Raw genomic sequence first — 14,477 nt, forward strand, 5'->3', positions numbered from 1 at the left:
CTCGGGGTCCTGGGCGTGGCGACTCGGCTCGCGGCCTCCCTCGCAGGCGCGCGCCTGGGAACCCCAGAAGCCGCGAGCGGTTTCCTTTCTCTTCGGAAATGGCAGTTTTGTTGTCCTGGATGAAGGCGAGCGCCGCTGCCTCTCCGAATGCTGCGCACGCTGGCCTCGCGGTGCCCGGAAGGAAGCCTTTGAAGAGTAGTTTTGCGGACAGGGAGGGGACAGGGGTGCGTGCCACTCAGAGTGAGAGGGAGGAGTTGCAGGGCAAAGGCGGGAGAAGGGGGAGATTCTGGAGAGGAACTTGAGGGGATGGGATTCACGCTAAGGAGTCCAGGGCGGTCGGAGCTTTCCCCTCGCCTGACCCAGCCTAAGGGGGAGGTGGAGAAAAACAGCTCGACAGATTTGTTAATTAAATTCAAACGTAAAACACCTACGATCTTATCCCAGTTGTACCTCATCTTCTCCACGGGTTGCCCGTATCTCTGATTAAGACAAGAGATTAGTGGAGTGGGCGGGTGGGGGCGCGCGCAGGAGTTGGTAGCAACTCTCACTGAAATACAGTAGAGCCATGGAAAGCGGGGGCTGCATTAATCCAACCAGCGTCTTCTCTCCTTGTGCCCTGCTGTCCCAGTTCAAATGAAATGGCCAGTTTTGAACAGTTTTTGGCTTGAGTTCCTCTTAAACCCTTGGATCCAATGCTAATCACTTGTCTTGACTTGAAGTGCTTGTAAAGTCTGCATTTTCATTGTGCTCAGAACTCTGAAGTGACAGGTAGCGACCTGTGGCTAATGCATGAGAATAACAAAGGCTGAGTCCTGGCTTGGGTGGGAACCCTTAGCTGAAGTAGAAGACTGAAGGATCCAGGGAACCTAAAATCACAGTGAATCCCCACCTGTAAAGGTCTTAATGTTGCAGATCTTTGGCACCTGAGCCAGATTTCATCACATAAAGGCCACATGGCAGTTAACTTCTCAAAACTGTGTTATGAGAGGTAGAAGTTTCTCACGTCAGGCAAATCCATCATTACAGAGGTCTGACTGGTCCTAGAGATTAACTGAGACAATCTGTCCTAAATTTATAGAGACTTCCATCTGTGGATTCAATCAGCTAACTGCAAATGTTTCCCCAGCATCTTATCATGGACAAAAAGCAAGCACTGCACATTTCCGTTTTGGTTACTCTATTTAACTGGGGAATCTGGTTTAGGAATAAACCGTTCTGGTGACTACCCCATTGTCCAAGCATTTCACAATCTAGGCCCAACCTGTCTTTCTAGCCTTGGTTCTGTTGCCCATGGAGAAAGGTGCTTTCTGGTTCCCGGCATTTGCATACGTTTTTCTTTCCTTCTGGAATGCTGTCCTCTATTCTCTTCACCAACCCACAGCTAATACTTCCTTTAAGGCTCAGTGTACTTATAGCCTGGGAATCTGGGGTGGAATAAGAGGTCTGGATGTTTATATCCCCACCACATTCATGTGTCGAAACCTAATCCTCAAGGTGATAATGATAAGATGTGGGACTTGAGCGGGCATAGTGTCTCATGCCTGTAATCCCAGCACTTTGGGAGGCTGAGAAGGGTAGATCGTTTGAGGTCAGGAGCTGAAGACCAGCCTGACCAACATGGTGAAACCCGCCTCTACTAAAAATACAAAAAATTAGCTGGGCATGGTGGCACGTGCCTATAATCCCAGCTACTCGGGAGGCTGAGGCATGGGAATCGCTTGAACCTGGGAGGTGGAGGTTGCAGTGAGCCGAGATCACGCCACTGCACTCCAGCCTGGGAGACAGAGTGAGACTTATCTGAAGAAAAAAAAAAAAAAAAAGATGTGAGGCTTTTGGGAGGTGATTTGGTTGCTAATGAATGGGATTAGTGCCCTTGTAAAGGAGGCCTGAGGGAACTTGTTTCACCTTTCTGCACTGTGAGGTCATAGCAGGAAGACGCCATCTGTGAGGCAGAGAGCCCCCACCAGACCCCAAATCTGTTGAGGCCTTGCTCTGTCAACTTCCCAGCCTCCAGAACTGGGACAAATAGATTTCTATTGTTTATAAATTTGTTGATAAAGTATCCCATTTAAGGTATTTGTATTATAGCAGCAGAAACGGACTAAGACAGTGTGGAAAACAAGATATTTATTTACTTGGACGGTTTTTCCCGGGGACTGAACTGTTGGAGACACCTTGAGATCTCTGCTTTCTGATTGCCGCACCACAGTGAGTGGGTGTGCCCATCTTTGCTTTAATACTAACAGCTCAGTACTGTGGGTTGCCCATGTTTTTTCTAGTCTGAGGAGAGGAGAAAGAGCAAGGAACTGTGTGGCCTTCCTGCTGTCTTGGAAACTCTATTGGGAGGACTAGCCTCCCAGGGAAGTTGTATCCCCAGTTGTGCCTCAGGTTCAGCCCCCATCACTGTACCAACATTTTACTTTGGTGATGTGAAAAGTTAAAAGAACAGCATGGGCAGCCTTTGGCCATTTATGTCTCTCCTCCTTTCCAGCCTCATGTCTGGATCCCTCTCTGTAACCTCACTAGACCACTCAAAGTTTTCCAAATATGCTGGGGCCTTCCACGCCCCTGTGTTCTTGCTGCTGTTCTTCCCTTTGCCCAAGATGCCCTCTAACCTTTTCTCTTGGGCAGTTTCTACTCCTCTCTCAAGATTCCCTTCGTATCCCATCTCCCCAACCATCTGGGCAGATTTTAGTGCTTGGATCCCTCTGCTCATACATTGATCAGCTGGGTCTCTACCCTTGTTCTCTATAAAATATTCTCCACATAGCAGCCAGTGTGATTCTTTTAAAATATGTCAGATTATGCCATTCCCTTGCCACTTAACGGAGTCCAAAACCATGGCCTGCAAGGCCTGTGTGACATGGTCCGTGGTTGCCCTTTCCACTTCATTTTCTACCCTCTCCTTCACTTCTCAGCTCCAGCCTCCTTGCAGCACTTTAGAAATGTGAAGTCAGTTTCCATACCGGAGCCTCTGTAGTTGCTGCTTCCTCACATCCTTCAAGACTGCTCATCTGAGAAAAGCCCTTCTTGAATACCCTAGTTTACAGCTCTGTTTCTCTTTGTGGCATCTAGTGCTATCCATCATTATGTTCATTTATGTGTTTATTGTTTGTCTCTCCTACAAAAATACAAGTTCCATGAGAATAAAAAAGTGAATGTATATTTTGGCCTAGTGCCTATCGCATATTGCTACTGGATTCATGTCATACGAATCACTTCCTTTTTTTTTTTTTTTTGAGACAGAGTCTTGCTCTGTCGCCCAGGATGGAGTGCAGGGGCACAATGTCACCTCACTGCAACCTCTGCCTCCGAAGTTCATGCGATTCTCATGCCTCAGACTCCTGAGTAGCTGGGACTATAGGCATGTGCCAGCATGCCTTGCTAACTTTTGTATTTTTAGTAGAGATGAGGTTTCCCCATGTTGGCCAGGCTGTTTTTGAACTCCTGACCTGAAGTGATCCGCCTGCCTTGGCCTCTCAAAGTGTTGGGATTACAGGCGCTAGCGACCGCACCCAGTCTACTTTCTTTTATTTAGAACTCAGATTCCCAGCCTCCATTACAACTGGGCTCAAGAATATAACCTAGGCTTTGCCAGTCAGGCTCATCCATGTCAAACTTAAATTCAGGTATGAGCAACCAGAGGAAAGCGGCTCGTTATGGAGCTCCTTGCCTTGCTGGTGTGAATAGCCCTAATAGCCAGGCGGCTGGCTTTGTTGGCAGCACTAGCAGTGACATTAGCTTCTCAGTGGTTGCAACATTGAGTTTCTGATGTAATAGTGATATTGACGGAGAGCTGCAATGGTGATAGTTTTCTCGCTGGGCTAGTTCTGCAGTGGTTTTGTGCATTATTCCCAGAGGCATGGCCCCAGTCCTGAATCTCTACACCTTCCAACACACCTGAGAGCTACCCAATATCTTCAATATAATCCTTTTCTGCTATATCAGCAAGAGTCAGCAGCTTTTCTTTCGTACAACTAAGGATCCTGACTTTGTATGATTGTGCATCTTTTTCCCCACAGTGAGTTACAGTCTCCTTTAGATGATTCGCTAACTATTTATTGAGTGCTTACTATGTGATGGACAATGTCCTGGCCAGAGCTTACAGTATAGTGGCAGGGCAGATACATACACGATTACTAGAGTGTAATCAATGCTATGAAGTGATCATGGGAAAGCACACATTGGAGGCACAGTCTACGTGTTCATCTTTGTATTTGAGGCTCTAATGCACTTCCATCATATAGAAGCATTCAGTTTATATTTGTGGAATGAATTTTGGGTGAAGACAAATAGAGCAGCAAGATGCTGGTGTCCTTCTCCATCAATAATATTCTCATTGCATCCAACCTGTATTTCCTGTATGTCCGAGTCTTTAACTTAGGGTCACCTGAAGGGGGACCAGGAGTTGGAATTATCATTCATTCACTTAGTCAGTGTGCAAATATTTATTGAACACATGGCATGTACCAGGCATTATGCTAGGTGCTGGGAAACAATAGAGAATAACGCAAGTCTATCTGCCTCACAAAATGATAGACACCAGTGAGTCCTTTACAAGTTAGTTGGTTTCTACCCACTACCCATAGAGACAGAAAGTATTATAGAATGGTGGTTACCAAAGGCTGGGGAGAGAAGAATGGGGAGTTTTGTTTAATGGGTACAGAGTTTTCATTTAATTTTGCAAGACAAAAAGAGTTATGAAGATTGATGGGGGGGCGATGGTTACACAGAGTTCGAATGTACGTAATATTACTGAGCTGTACACATAAAAATGGCTAAGATGATATATTTTATGTATATATAACCACAATTGAAAAAAATTACACCCCCCACCCCCAAAAATAGAACAATAAATTAAAAAATGTTAAGAGAAAAAATGTGAGTTGGTTTCTAAAAATGAATGGTAAAAGCTTCTTCTGTTATGATTGTAAAAAGATATAGAGATTTCATGTTTTCTCAGTGAGATTTACTTATATCCCACAGTAAATTTTGATTCATTTTTAAAAAGAAGCAGGTGATAGAGGATGGCTGATCTGGCTTAATGTGCACAGATAATTATCTTCTAGCTATGTATGAATTAGTCTGTTAATAATCAATATTTGCATAAGGAAAGAACCAGAATCTGCCTGGCTTTGAGACTGAAGTAGTTGCAAATAAGGCAAGGCACTGGAGAGATTTAACAAAAGAGAGTAAATTGGCCTGTGTCCATTTCTCTGTTTCTGCCAATTTCCTGTCAACTTCCATTTTACCAGATTGACAACATGTTATAAACTGTAATTAAGTCTTCACAATGAAAGCTCATTTGCTGGGTATCTTCCCTATTCCTGTACCTCTGCTTCTTTTCCTGTATTCTAGAGCCCCTATTTTTCTTGCACTTTCTTCTTCCCTCACCTTTAGGTTTTTCCTTCTTGTTTCCTCCTTTATGGTAGAAACTGCAGACAGGGTGTGAATCTATATAATTAATCAAAAAGAATTTATTGAGTATTTTGTTTTCAACACTTATGGGATTCTTAGATTCAGATGAGCAAAAGTAAAAATAAAACAAGTAAAAGCAAAGATAAAGCAAACAGGCCAGGCATGGTGGCTGACGCCTATAATCCCAGCACTTTGGGATTCTGAGTCAAGAGGATTACTTGAGAGGATTACAAGAGCCCAGGAGTTTAAGAGCAGCCTGGACAACATAGCAAGATCTCATCTCTACAAAAAATAAAAAATTAGCTGTGCATGGTGGTGTGTGCCTGTGGTCCCAGCTACTCAGGAGGCTGAGGTGGGAGGATCACTTGAGCCTGGGAGGTCAAGCCTTCAGTGATCAGTATCGTGCCACTGTACTCCAGCCTGAGTGATGATGATATTCTGTCTCAAAAAAGCAAGCAAACAAACAAAACAAAAAAATAAGCAGAGAGCAATGAACTCTGATGCAATTGGATTTTCCTCTTGAAACGAGATCAGAAAGAGAGAGTTCTGTGTGGACTGAAGCTTGTTAAGGATGACTTCTCAGAAAGGGAGCGGGGGAGCTTCGTCTGAATCTGAAGGATTTGGCCAGATGAGAGGTGGTGATGTGAGTTTTCAGTGTCAATTCTAGGCAGGATTATGTTGTGCTCTGAGGACAGTAGGAAGAGGAGAGATGTGAGTTCAGAGGTTTTGTAGGGAGCATGTAGGGAAGCCTCATGGGCCTTTCCAGTGTTAATTAAATCCTGTTGTTTATCAGCTCCTACTTTGACTTTTTTTTGTTTCTTCTCTGTAGGAGGTTATAGGAACTCAGCCTGTTTTATTTCTCTGTTTAAAGCCACTGCTCTCCACCCCGATCCTTTGGTGTTCTTATTTCTTCAAGTCTACATATGGAGTGAGTTGCAAGTCTCCAGGCCATTCCTCTTTGCTGCCTCTGAACATAACCACTTTCCATAGCAAAAGTTTCATTGCTAATCATGACAGAGAAATTGACAAAAGATAAAATTGCTGTTGTGGAGAAGGTTAAAAAAAGATGAAAGTTGTTAGTATTAACCCCTGCTCAATATTTTCTGTTGCTCATCTAAAAAATTGGAGAAGTAGGGCTTACCAGTCCATTCATTCAACAAAAATTGAGCAGTTGAACACACAAATACACACACGTATACACACACAAGAAACAACTAGAAATAAGTGCTGAGAAAACACACCGATGTGATGAACAACTGGGTGGTGACTTCAGAATAAGCAGTCAGGGAAGTCCTCTGTAGTAGGTAACAGTTAAACTGAGTCCTTAGAAGGAGTCATGTGAAAACCAGGGGGAAGTACATTTCAACCAGCATAGTGTGTTGGGGGAATAAAAAGAAAGCCAGTGTGCCTCAAGCTCAGTGAATAAGAACAGAGAGGTCCAAGGGGAGATCTGGACCTTTTCAGATGAGGAATTTAGATTTTATTTTAAATATGATGTATGGAAAGAACAGGAACAACAAAACAAAATGTGATGAAAAGCCATTTGAGAGTTGGCAAGTCATCTTATGCTTTATATATTTTTAAAAACATCACACCAGCTTCTATGGAGGAACAAGAGTAGAAACAGCCCAGTTATGAGGCTATTGTTGGGGGCTTGAACTAGGGTAGAAGTGGTGACAATGGAAGAAGTGAATGGATTTAGGATGTGGATTGAGAGTAGAGTCAACTGGATATGATGGCTGAGGGAAAGAGAAATTAAGCCTCTTAGGTTTGCGGCTTGAACAACTGGGTGAGTGGTAGCTTCACATCCCATATCCTGAAATACTAACACACACTTTTTGAATTCTGTCCTACTGTCCTTCTGTCATTTCTGAATCTCTTATAGCAACCTTCATCAGGAATGCATACAGAGTTAGCCAAATTGAACACAATATTTCAGTGATCATCTGTTGGTATCTACATGGGTCAAGAGGGAAATAAGCACTATTGGGTGCTCCCTAAGTTTGCTGTCACCCAGGAATACTGCATTTTGAGTATTACTTGTGTTAGCAGTGGTGAATCCATATGGGTCTGTGGCAACCTCAACTCTTGCCTCCTCAGAAGAAAGAATTTGACCAAGGGGCATAAGACAGAGTGAGAGAATGAGGCAAGTTTTGGAGCAGGACTGAAAGTTTATTCAAAAGCTTTAGAGCAGGAATGAAAGAAAATAAAGTACACTTGGAAGAGGGCCAAGCGGGCAACTTGAGAGATCAAGTGTACTGTTTGACCATTGATTTGGAGTTTTATATGTTGGCATTCTGTTGGGGTCTGCATTACTTCTCCCTTTATTCTTCCCTTGTGGGGGTTGTCTGCCTGTGCGGTGGCCTGCTGGCATTTGGGAGGGGCCGCATGTGCACTGTGTTTACTGGAGTTGTATGCACGCTCACCTGTGGCATTTTTCCCTTACCAGTCTAGCGGTCATATACCAGGTATACTTTGCCATTTTGCCTCTTTTTTTTTCTTTTTTTTTTCTTTTTTTTTAAGGTGGAGTCTCGCTCTGTCGCCCAGGCTGGAGTGCAGTGGCGCAATCTCGGCTCACTGCAACCTCCGCCTCCCGGGTTCAAGCGATTCTCCTGCCTCAGCCTCCCGAGTCACTGGGACTACAGGCCCACCACCATGCCCAGCTAATTTTTGTATTTTTAGTAGAGACTGGGTTTCACCATGTTGACCAGGATGATCTTGATCTCTTGACCTCATGATCTGCCCACCTCGGCCTCCCAAAGTGCTGGGGTTACAGGCGTGAGCCACCGCGCCTGGCCTAAAACCTCTTATTTCTATGAGAGACAAACGGATGTACTGTGTGATGTCTCATTATGCCCATCATTATACCGATGAGAGACCTCAGCAAAATCCCAGAGGTGAGTGTTGACAGTTTCAAAGGACAGAAGGCCCATGACCTTGCATGTAAAATCGAAAGGTCAGGGTGACACCCTAAAGAGGGGAGGATGGGTAGGCAGTGTTCTCCCTCCTCAAAGAAAATTTTATCATTTTACCCTTATAATTGCCACATATTTTTTCCAGAGACCTTACGTGTAGCCCACCCTCAATAAGTAAATATATTAGAATTTCACTGTATAATGAGAATAAAAGAAAGGACATTAGATGATAAGCATTTGTGATCTTCTCCTGTCTCCTCCCTTCAGTCCTGAATCCAGTGTCTCCAGCTGAGAGGCTGAGCTTGCCAGCTCCACTTCTGACTGCTCATGGAGCAGAATCAGTGACTGAGGAGAGAAGGGCTGAGTGAAGAAACAAGTGTGAGTGCCAAGATGATGCCAAGGGCTGTGATTTCCTGGCGGGAAGGAAGAAGGAATAGAAGCCAAAGGAAGGAGGATGAAAAGCAAAACCAAGAATCACAAGGAATCAAGTTCGGAGAGAATTTTGGTAGAGATTTTGAGACTGGGGCTTTAAGTCAGCCATGGACATACTGAAGCAAGAGGGATAAAGGGAAAAAAGAATAGGGGGAAAAAAAAAGAAGAATGGGTCCAAGGAAGATTTAAGACTACCATTATGGGTTACAAGTTGAATTCTTTTTAATATTCTTCAAACAATGAAAGTAAAGATTCAAATAACTTTTAAATTACCTTTGATTTCTAAACCAAGTTTCTTGGAATGTGAAAGTTGCCAAGACTGGGCTCTGCAGGGCCTGGGTTGGGCTACTATTACCTATGGAGATTCTGAGTGTGTTAACCTTAATGATGGCATGAAATCAGTAAAAATCATCCAAAAGCTTTTCTCTGAGCATCTGTTGTATGTGCAGCATTGTATAAGCCATGGAAGAAAAAGCAAAATAGTATAATGTGTGGCCATGTTCCTGCAGGTGTTATATTTAAGTAAATGACACATTTCCACATGGACAAGTAAGTAATAGCACTCCACCCAAACTGTCACCAGACTATGAGGGCTGTAAGTTGGTAGGAAGAAGTACTAACTAAATGTAGAACTTAATATCTATTTTTCCTTATTTGATTTTTAAACTTCACCCCAAAATGTAATAATTTCCTTAAGCTTTAAGATTTTATAATTCCAATAATATATACCAAACAAAAATACCATTCCTAGAAAAAAAAAGTCTGGAAAAAAAGGTAAAGATGAATAGTCATATTTCTGGTTGACCATTCTCTGAGTGATCTTTTTTTTTCCTTTCTACTTTTCTGAGTTCTTCAGCGTTTCTGAAATTATATGTATTGCATTTCAAGGAATTTTTTTAAGCCGTTATTTTAGAATTATAGTTCTAATAATGATAAAAGACATTTTCTGACTATCCTACAATTAGGTACGAGGCTAAAAACAAATATGATCTAATCTACTTTTAGAGCCTAGGCCTGAGGAAGAAAAGGATAAAAGAAAACCACATTCCACGATGGAGAAAAAAGTCTAGAACTTACTCAAATTCTTTCTTCTAAACATATCAAGTGATCTATTTGTAGCGACCCAGTCTTTGCATAGACATTCCAGCCATTTGTCTGATCATCTGGTTTAAATCTTAATGGATTTAACCTTGGAAAGAGGGCTGTGTCTACACTGAGAGTCAAGATACCTGGTTTCTGTTGTTAGCTGTGCATTGCAGCGGACTTCCTGTGTCTATGGTTGAGCTATCTCACTGGCATTGCCCATGGTTCTTCATCTTAAAAATGAGCATTTTACGTACATTGATGATGGGAATGTAAAATATACAGTCACTATGAATACAGTTTGGTGGTTCCTCAAAAAGTTAAATATAGAATTACCCAGTATACATTACCCAGTAATACCCAGTATACCCAGTATACACTATCCAGTAATTCTACTCGTAGGTATAGAATCAAAAGCAGAGATTCAAACATACTTGTACACAAATGTTTTAAGCATGACCCACAATCTCCAAAAGGTAAAAACAACTCAATTGTCCATCAGAAGATGAATGGATAAAGAAAATGTGGGCCGGCACAGTGGCTCACATCTGTAATCCCAGCACTTTGGGAGGCTGAGGTGGGTGGATCATGAGGTGAGGAGATCGAGACCATCCTGGCTAACACAGTGAAATGCCATCTCAACTAAAAATACAAAAAATTAGCTGGACGTGGTGGTGGGCGCCTATAGTCCCAGCTACTCGGGAGGCTGAGGCAGGAGAATGGCGTGAACCTGGGAGGTGGAGCTTGCAGTGAGCTGAGATCGCGCCACTGCACTCCAGCCTGGGCAACAGAGCAAAGCTATGTCTCAAAAAAAGAAAAGGAAAAGAAAATGTGGTATTCACATATAATGGAATATTAATGAGCCATGAAAAAATGATGTTCTGATACATGCTACAACATGGATGAACCTCGAAAATATTATGCTAAGTGAAACAAGCCAGACACAAAAGGAAATATATTGAATCATTCCATTTATGTTAGGTGCCTAGAATAAGCAAAGTCATAGAAACAAAACAGATTAGAAGTTGTCTGGGACTGGGGGTGGCAATAATTAAAGTTATTGTTTAATGGGTACAGAGCTTCTGTTTGGGGTGACGAAAAATTTTTGGAAATAGCTAGTGGTGGTGGTTGCACAACATTGCGTCTGTAATTAATGCCACTAAATTGTGTACTTAAAATTGGTTAATATAGCAAATTTTATGTTATATATTTTACTACAATAAAAAAATGAGAGATTTAACAAGATATTTCTGAAATATCTTTGAACTCATATATATATACACATACATATATATACATATATATATATACGTATATATATATATATATATATATATATATATACACACATACATATATTATTATTATTGGTAGACACGGGGTTTCACCATGTTGCCCAGGCTGATGAACTCCTGAGCTCAAGCAATCCACCTGACTTTGAATTCTAATATTCTGTAATACCACAGGCAAAGGGCTAGTGTAAGAAGAGGGAATTGACCTGAGTCTTGAAGGATGTGTTAAAATAGGGGTCCGCAATCCCTGGGCCGCAGACCATTACCTGTTCATGGCCTGTCAGGAACCAGGCGGCACAGCAGGAGGTGGCAGTGGGCAAGCCATTACCGCCTGAGCTTTGCCTCCTGTCAGATCAGCTGCAGCATTAGCTTCTCATAGGAGCATGAACCCTATTGTGAACTGCACACATGAGGGATCTAGGTGGTGCACTCCTTATGAGCATCTAATGCCTGATTTGAGGTGGAACAGTTTCATCCTGAAACCATCCCCCACCTCTCCGTGGAAAAATTGTCTTCCACAAAACTGGTCCCTGGTGGCAAAAAGGTTGGGGACTTTCGTGTTAGAATTTGTCCACTAGAACGCTTCAAAGACGGGAAAACCCAAAAATGGCAAACAGGAGGCTGCAGGCCACATCCAGCCGGGAGGTAAGTTTTGTTTGGCTTTCACAGTGTTTATCAACACAGCATTTAGGATTTTAAAAAATTGGTTGCTAAAATTTAAAACCTGAGGGTATCGATATAAAAATTCGGATTCCTGGTTTCTCTGGAAACATTGAACGATCTGGTAATACCAGACCCATCCTCTCAACAGGAATTATGAAATGGCTGCTCCCTTTAGGCAGTATTTGAACTCTCCATACTCTCCGTATTGTTTTATTACCAGCTGGCTTCTTAATTTCTGATACTTGCATTTTAATTTCTGATCCCTAACATAAAACAATAATCAGGTAAATTTTTTCTGAGGGCCCTGTCCCTGGGCTGTCAATTTATATAAAGCATTAAATATTTTGGTTTTTTTTTAGTTTCTTTCTTGCCTCATCTACAATATGGAAACAACTCTTCTAGGCTACCACATAGGGCTTCAGATTTCTGTAACTGACACAAATATGTGTAAATAATTTTGCGAGCATAGAGTTATAAAGAATACGTAGACTACTCATGCGTGCAGTTCCTGAAGTTGGGTCACTGTTGTCTAGAATAGTTAAAACATTTTATAACTACTTTTATGACCACAAATTTTATTGGTTTCATTTTTCATTTCACGGAAAGTCAAAAGTATTACTTTAGTGTTGAACAAAAAATGCACAGAAGTACCTAAAATAAAAAGAAAAAATCCTTCCTGTTTTACTTCCCTAGGGGTAACCACAATTAGCATTTGAGTGTTTTTCTTTCCAGACCTTTGTTTCCATTTGTGTCTTTGTTTTACTTTTAAGTTTTGCACCTACAATTACATAGATATTTGAATATGTATTTATATGAACATAGAAACAGAACATATGGGTTTTTCCCAAAAATACATGCTTTGCAACTTGCTTTTAAAAAATTTAACAATATGTCATAATCATTTTTCCATATGTATACATAAATGTATATGCTTCATTGTGATGGCTATGTAGTATTCAGAGCATGCATGTAATTTATTTTAGCACTTCACTGTTGACAGATATTTCAGTTATTTCTGATTTTTACTAATATAAATGCGATGACACTTTTTGGCAATGTGATGGGCAAATGACGGTGTCTCATTTTGTTTAATTTGAACTTCCCTTCTTAATCACTGAGATGGAACATCTTTGCCTATGTTTATTAGCCATTTTTATTTCCTCTCCTGGGAATTATCTGTTTATATCCTGAGTTGCTTACAGAGCTGTGGACATGAAAATAATGTAACCAGAAAATACATGTATGTGGTTATATACTAAGGGATGTTTCAAAACCTCACCCCTGTCTTGGAGTGTATGTTCTTGTTCCTTCCTAGCATGTCAGCTTCCTCTTATTATGGCTTGTAGATTACCAGATTAGCAACATTTGTTCTTTGTTCAGAACAACTAGCTAGGGGCAACGCGTAATTTACAAAGAAATGCAGAGGTTACAATCTAATGATGCAAAGAGAAGTAATAGATATAAAACATACATGGAGTAAATCTAACAAAAGATAATGAAAATTGCTTTCTTTTGAGCAGTGCTTTGCAGTGTTAAAGAAGATGTGTATATAAATAGCTAAAATATTAAGCAAAAAGGTAAGTGCTATAGCATTGTAATAGGGATTCCAGGGGAAACAGATGGAAGTTGAGAGTGTGGGGACTGGTATTGTGGAACCAGAAAGAATTCCAAGAAAGATGGTAGAGAGATAAAAGATGGGACGGAAAGCCTTCTTCGAAGTGGAAGATAAACAATGTGAAGAGAAAGGACAAAAGAAGGACCAGCACCCATTTAGCACAGCATTTAGAATGCCTGGGAAGTGACACAGGAGTGAAGACTCCCCTATTAACCTTCTTTCTTCTGAGCACCATACTCCTGTTAAGTCAATCTGAAGGCTGTGTGATTTTTATCAGCCGTATCTCACTAGTGGTTTATCTGGGGTTTGAGATGAACTGAAATCTTCTGATGTTTCCACACAGACATTGTCTCTGACCACAGGAGGAATACGCTACATGTGAACCATTCTATCCCTGATTTTTAGTCACCATGACATCCACTAACTCATTGAGTCCTTTATTATCTAATGTGACTGCATTCCAAAGTTAGGTATTGTCCTCCCAGTATGCATTAGGGCTGTGGTAGGTAATAGGGAGACAAAGGTGAACATGGCAGGTTTCCTCCCTTATGTAACCTCAAGTTTATCACAGGTGGCATAAGTGGAGTACTTAGATACTTAGCTAGAACATGTGAGTACCCTAGTCTCAGAGGTAGTATGTCCGGATTTGAATCTGTTTCAAGGCCTGATCTTCACTCTTGTTAATAAAGGTTAGCCTGCAAAGGTTCTCTACCACTTGGATGAGTCTGGTGGGACAGAACACTCATACATACCAAGTTAGGCAAACAGATTTAATACTCACAGATAAGCAGCAAGGATAAACCGAAGCCTAGGATTCCTGACAAGCTGGTCCTCCAGAGCTCAGGAAAGCCGTCCAGGCTGGGTGGAGTCTCATCTGCACAGACCCCATGTCACACTACAGCTAAGGACACCAAAAGCACATCACCCTGGGCTTTTACATCCTGGGTGCCACCGGGCTTGCTGAGCTCAAGTGTTGCAGAATATAGCCTGGTGGTTCCGGGCCTTTTTCCTTATCCCAGGATGTCATATTCTCAGTACATTCTGTAAGAAATCTGGGTG

At 41.8% G+C, this 14,477-nt stretch overlaps 1 long non-coding RNA gene across 1 annotated transcript; it reads left to right on the top strand.

The window, feature by feature from the left end:
* Positions 1-64: 64 nt before the first annotated feature.
* On the top strand, positions 65-9,189 carry LOC116476862 (uncharacterized). Its single transcript, XR_004250298.1, has 2 exons — positions 65-195; positions 8,601-9,189. It is a non-coding gene; the product is annotated as an uncharacterized LOC116476862 (long non-coding RNA).
* Positions 9,190-14,477: the final 5,288 nt, after the last annotated feature.

This window comes from Hylobates moloch, unplaced genomic scaffold (assembly GCF_009828535.3).
Source record: "Hylobates moloch isolate HMO894 unplaced genomic scaffold, HMol_V3 SCAFFOLD_11, whole genome shotgun sequence".
Taxonomy (NCBI): domain Eukaryota; kingdom Metazoa; phylum Chordata; class Mammalia; order Primates; family Hylobatidae; genus Hylobates; species Hylobates moloch.